Genomic DNA, 13,113 nt, shown 5'->3' with positions numbered 1-13,113 from the left:
CCTACCCAGTGTGAAAAAAATCAAACTCTGTTATTTCTGCAGTACCATCTGAGGCTATAGAGTCTATGGTTCTGATTTCTGTGAGTGCATTTTTATATCAATAAAATAAAGTTTAGAGTGAAGTATTTCTAAATTTCCATAGTTCTAAAATAAGACTCTGAGGATTGTACATTTTCCTGGGTTTGTGTTTAGTCCAATTTAGAGTTATACTATACCAAGTCATGAGAATAGGTTGGTGCCTTAGTCAATGTTCTTTTGCTGGGAAGAGACAGAATGACCACAGATGGAACTAGAAAAAATTCATCCTGAGCGAGGTAACCCAGACCCAGAAAGACAAACAAAGCATGTACATTCACAAGTGAATACTAGATGTAAAATAAAGAATAACCAGGCTACAATCAACTCCAGAGAAGCTAGTTAACAAGGAGAACCCTGGGGGGGGGGGGGCATGGGAATAGCCAGAGTAGGGGAGGGAGGTGGAACTGTGGTTGGTATATAAAATGGGTAAAATATTTAAAATAAAAAATAATAAAGTGAAATGAAAACATTTAAGTGCTACTTGCTTAAATTCAGAGGTTCAGTCCATTATCATCACGGTAGGAAGCATGACAACACACAGGAAGACACAGTGCTGGAGAGATAGCTGAGAGTCCTGAATCGGGATCTGCAGACAGCCAAAAGAGAGAGACACTAGGCCAGGCTTGGGCCTTTGAAACCTTGAAAGCCACCCACAGTGACACACTTCCTCCTATAAAGCCAGATCTACTCCAATAAGGCCACGCCTCAATCTTTCCCAAGTAGTGGCACTCCTTGATGAGTAAGCACTCCAACCAATGAACTTTTGGGGGTTATTTGCATTCAAACAACTACGGTTCATTTGTTTAAAATCTGTTATTTTGGTAAATCCTATTGCCCCAATTCATCTTCATGGGAATTCATCAGAGACTCTGAGTTTATTAAAGTCTCTCTTCATCACAGCGGCAAAAAGTGACCCAATTTACAACAGCAGCACCTAAGCACATCTCTTGGCAAAAGGGCTTTTATGGTCATTTCTTTTCTTTCACATACATTTGAGTTTATTACCTTACTGATTGAAATGGAGGTATAGTTTTCCATTGTCTGATGAACAGAAACATTTTTGGATAGGCTTTTCATTCATGGAAATTTTTGTGTTCTAAAAGCTCATTATTAAGGAATATAGAAAATTCCAGACTTATTTTTCATACTTTTAAGTAAAATAAAATAAAAAGATTTAAATAGGAAACTTTTAGACATGAGACATCATTATCATTGTAGATATCAATTTGATCTTTGAATACAATTCTTCCTGGAGCCAAATTTTCCTATTGATAGAATTTGTCAAGTTCAATAACATATGTTGATAAACTTTGGACAAGGGTTTTGTTTTAACCAACATAGTGGCTGCACCTGACCCTGCTACTATTTTGGATATACTGTGGCCTTAAAACACTACGAAGGTTCAGATATAATCCTAAATTCCCTGAACACCACACTTTGAAAATGTTTCCTTACCTATCTAAAGAGCACCTAGAATATTTATATGACCTACTTATTTCACTTAGATGTCATTGGAATAAGTATTGACAAAGAAATACAAACAATTTTATGGGATATCTGAACATCTTACATTACAGGTATTTAAGTGTGAAGTATACATCAGCCTCAAACATAATTACATTTAAAATTTTTATGTACATTCCTTTGACAGGAGTTTATAAGAAAATTGTAAATTGGACTAACTGAGGTAGAGAGACCTCTCTAAACAGCAGAGACCCTATCTGGACAGCAGTACTCTATGAATAGGGGTCTTGGTAAAAACAAAAAAAAAAGAAAGCCATTTGACCAAGACATCCCTTTATCTGCTTCCTGAATGCATATGCAATTCAACCAGTGCCTCATATTCCTGCTGGGTTTCTTCTGAGCCATAATAGACTGTACTCACAAATTGTTGGGTAAAATAATCTCCTCTCTCATTCTCTTGTTTTCCTAGTTATTTTGTAACAGCAAAATTGAAAGTAAATAATATACATGTTCACTTTACTTTCATTTCTGAGTGGCTGTCTAAAAATGGAAAGCTTAATTTCATCCATATATTTGAAAAATACTATGATATATTTTTGGAAAACACGATCCAGAATTGTATACTGTGCTATGTCTTTTTCTAGAAAACAAACAATGAATTTATTTACTCTGTCCCCAGAACAACAACAAAAATATTCACAAGACAAGTCAACAATTTTCAATTTAACAAAGGTAAGACAATTGATAATTCTCTATAATGGCCAGAATATTATGTTATAAATCATATACACAAAATGAACCATAGGTTTAAAATCACAAACTATAAAAGAGAAGACGTTTCTGCTGATGTATATAAAGCATTGCCTGATATGCTTGCTGTGTTTTTCAGAAGAAATTAAATGTCTAGATTACCTCAGATACTTCTGCTGCTACTGTGTAAACACTCCTGATCTTATGACTACATTGTGCATTATATTAATACTCTATTTGCTAATATCCTATTCATTTGGAATAAAATGGTTGTTGTTTAACTTTAAAAACATCAGTTATTCCTCAATATAAATTAGAGATACATTTGAAAATAATTATGTATGTTTTGAAAAATTATGAAGGCAATTGGATATTATTGTTCATATTCTAGAGTGTAACTAAATAATAGACATCCCTTAAATTTTCAGTTCTGTCAATAAATGATTTGGTATTCTCATATTGCTCAGAAAACCTTCTACATGTGAGTCACATTTTATTCTTAGGAACTATTAAAATGAAATTACATTTAATATTTCAAACTCATAAAATAGTTTTGATAATTTGACATTTATATATTTATGTATTATATCTTCAATTCTTTTAGGCTTCCAGACAGATACTTGAATCATGTCCAGAACATGTTCCTTGTACAAATGTCAATAGGATGCCATTTTCTAGAGAGAAAATACAGGTTTTCCAGTTGAGATTCTTTGTTTCTATTTTATTAATTTTAAACCTTAATTTGATTATTTCCTGGTATGGGACATCTTTCTGTCTATGTGTTCCTTTAATTGGTTAATGATTAAAGAAACCACTTTGGCCTATAGCAAGGCAGAATTTAGCTAGGTGGGAAAAACTAAACTGAATGCTGGCAGAAAGAAGGTGGAGCAAAGAGAAGCCATGTAGCCCCAACAGAGACAAGATGCTGGAACTTTACCCAGTAAGCCACAGCTACGTGGCAATACACAGATTAATGGAGATGGGTTAGTTTAGGATGTAAGAGTAAGCTAAAAATATGTTTAAGCTATTGGCCAAACAGTATTGTAAATAATATGGTTTCTGTGTGGTTATTTTGGGTCTGAACTGCCAGGCAGCCAGTAAACAAAAAAGTGATCTTCCTACAACAATTTCCTGTCTTCGACTCCTCCTGGGAGGGTCTTCTTCTTCTTTTTTTTTTTTTTTTTTTTTTTTTGTTCTAGAGCTTTTGGGGATGCTGTTAAGTCACTAGTGTGAGAAAAAATACATGGAGAAATAATATATATTTAAACATGATCTTATTATCTATTTTTCCTTAGAACACAAAATAATAAATTTATATATTTTGTATATATAATTTTATGTATTAAAACATATATATAATATATAAATTTATATATTCATGTAAAATCTCCTAAAATATTGTATTACTATCTCAAATGTGAATATAAAATTTCCTTGTGATCACTGAAAAAAAATCTATTAGACCAGTAACTGTCACCAGACATCTTTATGGTTGAATGCCATGGCTCAGATTTTTAAAGTACATTTTAATTTCCCAAAGATAGCTTCAGACACCTTTAATAAGAACTTCATAGGATAAACTGATGTATGCTGATCTGAATGTGTCTTTATGGAATATTATCTTATTATACAAGTCTAAAATTTCATTAAGGTTGTCACTGTTTCAGTATTTTGTACTATGATCTAAAATTACAAGAAAAACATTTGTACATGAACAGGATCCTAGTTCAAGGAGTATCAGTTAAAAAGTAACCTTAAGCAGGCTAAAGCTTATTTTGTCTTGCAAGCGCTTGGCATTTCTGAAAAATTTACAATTCTTCAATGTAACATCATACATTCATCCGTAAACACTGAGCCAATTCTTGGGAAGCTACCAGTGATTTCCTAATAGTAGTTCATCTCTGAAAATTTACAAACTAAAAGAATTACAAATAAGCTAAAATATCTTGGAAATGAGTATTTTATTCAACACACTAAAACTGTTTTTGAGGTCAATTCTGTCTGAGTAGGTCAGGTGATTGTGAGCAACCTATAGTTCAGAAACACTCTCAGTGATGATGTCCAGCTGTTCCATCTTTGAAAGAATCCTCTGGCCATGATAAAAAACCTCTTCCCTGCATTATACTTGCTAATATGCTTATAACCATTATCTTGAAAGGTAAAACAATATGCAAATAATATGAAGACTAGAGTAATATTTATCCATTAGAATTTAGAAATTCATTAACCATGATCATTTTGTTTTTCAATGCAAATATTTATTCAGTGATTATCTTGATATAGTTTAGGATTTAAATAATTTTATTGTTTGCTATTCATTTATGCATACCACATACTGTTCTTTTGAGCAACTAAAACATATTATACTCTTATTTACCCACTTTAGTAATTACTAGAGCACTTTTCACATCATAAATGCAGATTTTTCAATTTCTGTCATAAACTGTGAACAAAAATAACTCAACTTTGGGCTATTTTGTCAATATTTTAGTTTTATTTTTCAAAAATGAACATTATATTTTAATACAATCTGTACTCACAATAGGGTAGGGAGAAGAATGAGTTTTATTCTGTAGAACTAACAACACACATTATAGGGAAGTCTGTGGGCCGTGTCTCTATTCTCCAGGATCACAGTAAGACGGAAAAAAAGAGAAAAAGAACCTCATGTAATAGACAAAAGCAAGTGGCGATTACACTAACTTTGCATCTTTTGGAAACCACTCACTGTTAAGGTATTTTAGTTTTGTGATTTAAGTTTGTCAAAGTCTAAAATTATTGACTGAAAGATATCTATCTATATGTCTAGGTATAACTATATATAGATATCTTTTATCTTTTTTTACTTTTTATGTTTTAAAAAGTAAAAACAGTACAGTAATGAATTCAGTATATTTAATCTAATATGTACCATATTCAGTTTTATATTTTTCCATTCAAAACAATAAATGAGAAATATACACTTTAAAAAGTCTGTGTTAACACAATGTAATCAATAAAAAATAATTGTGTAGATAATTTATACATTGTTTTTTACTGTATTATGGACCATATAAGCATTATTATTTAATTGCATCATATTTAAATTCCAGTGTTAATTTTCATTGGTATTATCTTATCTTTAAATGAAAGATTCATAAAATTTATAAGAATAATGTAGATTTACATTTAAATTATTATAATACATTAATGACTGATATTTGAGTAACTACAATTAATTTGCTTTTCATGCTGATAAAGTTGGCTTCATGTTTTGAAGCATGGATATGATATTGATGCAAAATTATATCAATTTCAAAACTACATCTTTCTGGCAACCATTGTCGCATATATATTGACTTCCACATACAAGACCATGAAAATATAGTGTTACCAATCACAAGCATATAATTATGGTATTATAAGAAAATACACATATAAATGCCATGCAGAAAAATGATTAAAATCACTATTAATTTTTTCCTATGAATTTCCATTTCTGTATAAATTCCCATATTATCTGATCGCAAATAGAGTCTCTTTTGATCTCATTCATATGCAGGGTGATGTTGACAAGGAAAATTAATCACAGAGATTTTGGCCCAGTTGTTAAATGTTTGAAAAGCATTCATTTTCCTTCGAGAGAATCTTGAACTAGACTTATCAGAGAATATAAAACTCCATAAAATGATCCCAGGACTCAGCCATGCAGTGTTGACAAAAAGCTCAAGATCATTATGTCCGTGGTCTTTATTCTGCTCTGGCAATCAAAGCTTTGGATGACTTGTTAACATTCGCACAGATGTGCTAACAGCTTTTAACAACTGTGTCCACAATACTTTCTAAACACATGCATCAGAAACTAACTAAGCACAGGTATGGTTAATTTGCATCATAGAGTGAGAGAGAAGAACAGGAAAATGTTTGACTCCTGTTTTCAAATTTCAGTATTTTCTAATTTTTGGCATAGCATAGGAAATGTACCATCTGTCACAATAGAATCTAATTTTGTTTTCTAATGGAAATCATTCCTTGACAGATGAAACATACAAGACTCATGCTACTAATGTTCTAGCTTGTTCTGGGGCATAATACAAATCAAGATATCAACTAGTTGTAGTAATAGGAGCGGCAGGGGGCTACGTCCCCAAACACCCCTGCCACCTGCCCTGCCCGGCTAGCTTATGCCCCGAAATAACTACACAGATACTGTATTCTTTTAAACACTGCTCTGGCCCATTTCTAATAATCTATGTAGCGCCCCTAGGTGCGCTTACCGGGAAGATTCTAGCCTAAGTCCATCCTGGGTCGGAGCTGGGGCATGGTGTGCGTCTTCCCTGGAGCAGGTAGCATGGCGTCTCTCTGAAGGCGTCTGCTCTGGAGAGGAGAGCTGCGGAGTCTGACCTCACTTCCTCTTCCTCCCAGCGTTCTGTTCTGTTTACTCCACCCACCTAAGGGTGGGCCTATCCAATGGGCCTAGCAGTTTCTTTATTGCTTAGCTAATGAAATCAACAGATTGATATATGACACTCCCACATCAACTAGTGTCTATTTTAACACATAGTTATTCTAAAACTAAATATGACTAGTTACTTTAGGAAATTGTTCAGTGGTTTGCTAGGTAGTTGAAAAATATTGGACATTTTGTTTGCTTGCTCATCATTTCTAAGAAAATAATCCAATACTGTAAATAACTTATTTTACCATTTCTCTATCTTAAAAAAAGACCTTTCAGCCACAAATATAAGGACTAGTGAAAGCCACATTCTTTATTCTGTTTAAAAATTGCTTTGAACTGCTGGATTTCAAGCAAGAAATAAAGACCATTTAATATAAAATAATAGGTAAAATACACATTACAATAAGGTGCCATGTTATATTTTGATACATACATGCATACATTGCTTTTCAATCAGATTAAGCAGTTATCTCTTCAAATATTTATCATTTCATTATGTGAAACTTCCAAAATCTCCTTTAGGAATTATTATAGGAAAAGACATAGTATACTACGGTCACCTGATAGCATGCCAATGTGTAATAACACTAGAGCTAGTACCTAATCAACTGTACCTGATAACCAATTACACAGAATTGCCCTAAACAAACCCCACTGAAGTGCTCTCAGCTCATGCAGCCACCATTCCCATCATCCCTACTGGAGAATTAAAACGTTTAAATCACACAGATGAGTATAAAAGGTGCTTCTACTTCTGCATTTCTGGACCTGGCCTTATGTTTTCTAATGGAAACCATTTTTTTGACAGATGAAACATACAAGACTCATGAAACATACAATATTTTAATACATACTATTATCTCCAGAGTGTTCATTTCACACATATGACAGCATTTTTATGGCAGAAGTGTTGTTAAATTGTGTATCTATACAGCTTTGTTCTTTATCATTTACTTCATATTTCCTATTAAAGCACTATCGCTATTGTGTGACATACATGTAAGGGTATGCATGCTATGGTGTACTTGTGAAAGACAGAAGGCAACTTAAATAGTTTGTCCCCTCCTTTCATTTTCACATGTGTTTTGGAATCACCTATAAGCAATCACAGCTCTGCAGCCAATGTTTTATACCCACTGAACCAGCCAACACTTCTTAGTTAGCACAAACAATTCTAAGGTGACCAAGGAAAAAAGATTTAGCTTCACCATACAAGTTTCATTTCTTTTAAGTAAATGCCTCACAATGATTCATTGAACTTCATCAAAAATTTATTATTTAAAATTTAAGAACCTTCATTTTTTAATTTGGTCACACACATTCATACTTGCACCATGAGCAAAGAAAGATGCCCTATCTTCATATCATCATCAGTAATTTTTAATCACCCTTCTTTTTGATGAAAAGTCATTGTTCTTGCATGATGGTGGCTTGTGCTGTCTTTGGCATGCATTTACTAACCAGTTACACTGGGCACTTTTTATGCACATGTTGGGTATTGTATGACACATTTTTTTAAAAAAATGCATGTCTCAGTTTATAATTTTAACAATGTCTTAGTTTATTGTTATATAAAAATTATTTACCACAATCCCAAGGTATTGATTAAACTATTTCTCACTCTTAAGCTTCCTTATGATTTTTATGTGTTTTAGCAATGAATACAAACCATATTTGTTTAGTTTTATATCTTTACCATGCCAATGTGTTATTAGTATCTTAATCTTCACTTAATTCTGCATATTTACTATAATTTCATTCAAAATTAATTTTAAAGATTTTAATGTTCTTACTATAATTGCATCATAACAGTTAACAGTTTTCTTACATGTTACTATTTCAATTTATGCCGGGGACCAGCCTCCACAAAAATACCTCTTGTCAAGGTAAAGGTGTGGGGAGTTAGAAATATTGTAAAGAATATGGGCCGGGCGGTGGTGGTGCATGCCTTTAATCCCAGCCCTTGGGAGGCAGAGGCAGGCGGATCTTTGTGAGTTCGAGACCAGCCTGGTCTACAGAGCTAGTTCCAGGACAGGCTCCAAAACCACAGAGAAACCCTGTCTCGAAAAACCAAAAAAAAAAAAATGAAAATGTGAATGAAAGTAATGAAGCAGAGAAACATAAAATAGTATTGGGAGGAAATTCCAGTGAGTAATGAAATTCACCCATGTTGAATTTCTAGTTGCTTAAAATACCCCTAACTCCAACAACATTAACATGATACAAGAAAATAAACATACCAATTGAAGGTCGCAAGCTGCGTCCACGGTTAAACATTCAGTTGCTAGAAAAAAACAAGTCATGCTCACACCCTAGATCAAAACATTCTGTTGGCAAAACCACTCCCTGGGTGGGATCCAAAGTTACCTCTTTAAGGGAACTTGAACTTAGTTGGATCCTTAGACCTTTGTTTGAAGTGGGAATATATCAACTTCTCTATTCCTGTACTACAAGGTCTGGCTATTAGCCACACCTGTAGACAATAACCTTGAGAGAGCAGAACTCTCTGACTTACCTCTTGGTTGGGCCTTTGTTTGAGGAAGAAGCACAATAACCTTGAAGGAACTAGAGGTAAATTTCTACTAACTCTCTGATATTTGGTCAATGTAGAAATAGGCTCATATTTTCGGGCCTCCAAAATGATATTTTAAAAACGTTGAGATCAATGTATCATTGATCAATGTTACATTTAAAGAATATTCAATTGAATCAATCTGGTGTAAATAAATAGAGTACTGTATATTTTAACACTGGGAATGATCTCAACTCTCAATGCTTATGTTAAAATACTGCATATTTTAAGCAGTACAGCAATTGAAGTAAAACACACTCTATCAAAACAAAGTTGTGTTTTGCTAGAAAGCATTTAGCACTGCTTCAACTACCAGTTTAAATAAAAACATTTAATACTCATAATACTGAAAATTTAGACCATACGTTATGTTTTTTTCTATTTTAATGTCCACGATACCGTCTGTGAAATGGTCACCATCATTTCCTTCAATAAACATAACTTCTAACATACAAAAAGAAATCAATAACTGGCAGGGAACAGTGGGGCGGTCAAAAGTATATGTGTGTGTGTGTGTGTGTGTGTGTGTGTGTGTGTTGCATGAGTGTATGTGTGTGGGAATAAATTATTGTGTGCAGGTATATGTGGAGTCAAGAAAACACATTGGAAGTTGTTTCTCAGATTTATTGTCTACTTACTAATGATACAAAATCTCTCATTGACCTGGAATTATGTGAAAGTGGTTGGCACCAATTACAAAAGCCACCTCACTCACAGACTGCATTGTCAGTTTTGTCTCCTAAACTTGTAACCCAAAAGATTCATCAATGTTTTGAGAGTAGTTGCTTAAAAGTAAATAAAAAGGATAACATTTATTAGAAAGGAGTCCACAGGAGATATCAGATGGGTTAGGATCATGGGAGAGATTGAGAAAGATTTGAACACATGAGCATTTGTAAAGATCATTAGGTGCACAGACCTTAATAAAATTTTAACCAAAAAAAAAAATGAGGCAATGAGGAACAAAAAAAAAATGGCAGTTAAAAACAGATCTAATATTATCATTCTAAGAAGGAAATTTATGTGATGAGACAGGAGGGAGGAACATGTGAATCCTTATGACTGAGGAAAAGCAGGGAACGAACATGAAAAAAATATAGTTGTCACCCTTGAACTCTCAGTGTTATTCTGAGGGTTGTAAGTAGCTAAGTTATTTGAAAAAGAAATTGGTATTGATTTGCACATTATGTAAAGGTTACTAAGGCATTCAGAGTTGGGAAGAATCCTCAATGGGCAAAGAACTTGCTATAAAAGCAATAGGACCAGAGTTCATTTCTTCAGAAAATATATAAAATGCAGAGAGGCATCATGGCTGCTGTGATCCCAGCATTCATAAGGCAGCAACAGAGTACTCCTAGGATAAGTTGTAACTTGGTTATCTTATCTATCCAGAATTGTAGGAAACATAGTTAAGTTACCCTGTCTCAACAAAGTGGAATACCTGGGACTCCACACACCTAAGACTCCTACATAATCAATAAAAATAAATATGAAACACTAATTGTGCATGATTATAACTGCTGGAGTGTTATCATAATCTTACATCATTTTACAACATAGCAGATAAATTTAAAGGACTAATGTCAAGTAGATTGTGACAGGATCTTGTTTGGGTACGGTAATTTTATGATTTTTTACATGATTTTATGGAACTTAATTATTTTCTAAGAAAGTTGTGAGTGTTGGGAGCTGCAAACCATCAGACTCTGAACTTTCTATGACCCCTTTTCTGCCAGAATAAATAATTTGCTTTCCTATGCTTGCAGCTGCTCTGAGTACAGAATCCTCATGAGTTCCTGATAACAAGGTAGTAGTTTCTGGTGGGCATGCAGTGGAAAATCCTGAGAGCTTGGGTGTGGCCGCTAGTTAAGAAAAACACTATATTAGCTGCCTTGGAACGTAATAAAAAGGGCATTCTTACTTCAGGAGTGACCCGTCACTCTGTGTGTTCCCAGACCCTTGCCTGACCATGGATCCAGGTGGTGTAGGCACCACATGTGAAAATCCTTTGACAAGTTTGTGTGTATTGTACAGGGAGTAAAGAATAAAGATATATGTAATGCAACCCACTATATCATGGATAATGCAATATTCAGATTTTGACACTAACATCACTTGGCTCTGTGTAGTTTTGTTTTAAACTGCTGAAGTTTTTGACCTTGGCAGGCTCCTGTATATATACGCACAGTTAGGCTAGTGTGTGTGTGGACACACACATACACACAAATTCAATACTTAATTACTTTTTAGAGAAACAGGCTGATTTTGAAGGATATCTATGTCTTTGTCCTCACATACCTTATCTTTTTTAGAAGTATTGAGAGGGCCCTACTATTGTCTGGACATTTTAACAAGTATATGTGCAAATACCTTAATTGATTTTGTGTATCTTTTTATGAGTACATGCGCACATGTCTGTACAATTCATATACATGTGTGTATATATATCGACTTCAGAGTGTCATTCCTGAGGTTCAGTCCACAGTTTCTCTACACATAATTTCTCAGTGACAAAAAAAAAAAAACCTCATTAGCTCTAGAGAAACCACGTTTACTTCATAATTTGTGCAATTTACTTTATAGTTTTAAGTATTCAAGCTATTAATAATAGATATTTTAAAACATTAGTTAACTAAAAGATGAAGAAATACAAACTGAGTCCTTTCATTATAGAACACATACACACATGTGTGTGTATGTATGTATGTATTAAACTCTAAACCCTGTGAGAAAAGTAATAGCATCGATGCTAAGCTGAAAGGTATATGAAATAAAATCGTGTTATATGTTTATATTAAAATATAACATGTGTGCCTCTAAGACTGAAAGCTGTGAAATCTTATTAGCTAATTTCCAAAGTTGTTAAATGTACTATTGTTCATTAATGTATAAAATGCAAGAAAAAGAGACATTTATACATTTTAGTAGTAGTAGTAGTAATAGTAGTAGTAGTAGTGGTGGTGGTAGTATTTTTGAGGCAGGGTTTCTCTGTGTAACAGCCCTAGCTGTCCTGAAACTAGTTCTTGTAAACCAGGCTGGCCTCTAACTCACAAAGAACCGCGGGGCTCTGTTAAAAGGAGGTGGTTCAGCCCTGAAATAACCACACAGAAACTGTAATTTAAAGCACTGCTTGGCCCGTTAGCTCTAGCTTCTCTATTGGCTAACTTTTACGTCTTAATTTAACCCACTTCTATTAATCTGAGTATCACCATGTGTCTGTGGCTTACCAGGTAATATTCTTTCCAGCATCGGTCTCTGCTGGGGCTACATGGCTTCTCCTTGATTCTGCCTACTCTCTCTCTCTCTCTCTCTCTCTCTCTCTCTCCATATATATATATATATACTAGCTTGGCTATATTCTGTTAAGCCAATAGCAGAAAGTGGCTTCTTTATTCATTAAACAATAAAAGCAACACATATACAGAAGGACTTACAAAATCATGTCTCTACCTCTCAAGTGCTGGAATTAAAGGCATGTGCCACCACTGCCTAGCAACATTTTATTATATTTTAATAATATCTTTGGGGTAACAAAAACCATGCCACTTACAGTTTTCAATTTCATTTTTAAGCTAACAAGCACCGTTTTAGTTCACTTGTATACAAAAACTTCAAATACTGAAATATATTATTTAGTTTGAAAACAAGATGTTTGAATTTTTGTCCCATGTTCACAAACATACATAATTTCAGAAGAATCAATGTTAGTTTTACTTCGGTTGATATGAAAGAGCCAAATAAAACCAGCCTCAACAATAAAATTTATGTATATTTTGTGTAGAGATGGCTGAACTATTCTTTTTATCCTTAT

The sequence above is a fragment of the Microtus pennsylvanicus genome, chromosome 16 (genome assembly GCF_037038515.1).
Source record: "Microtus pennsylvanicus isolate mMicPen1 chromosome 16, mMicPen1.hap1, whole genome shotgun sequence".
NCBI classification, from domain to species: domain Eukaryota; kingdom Metazoa; phylum Chordata; class Mammalia; order Rodentia; family Cricetidae; genus Microtus; species Microtus pennsylvanicus.
The sequence above is the reverse complement of the archived record's forward strand: the minus strand, read 5'-3'. Positions refer to the sequence as shown.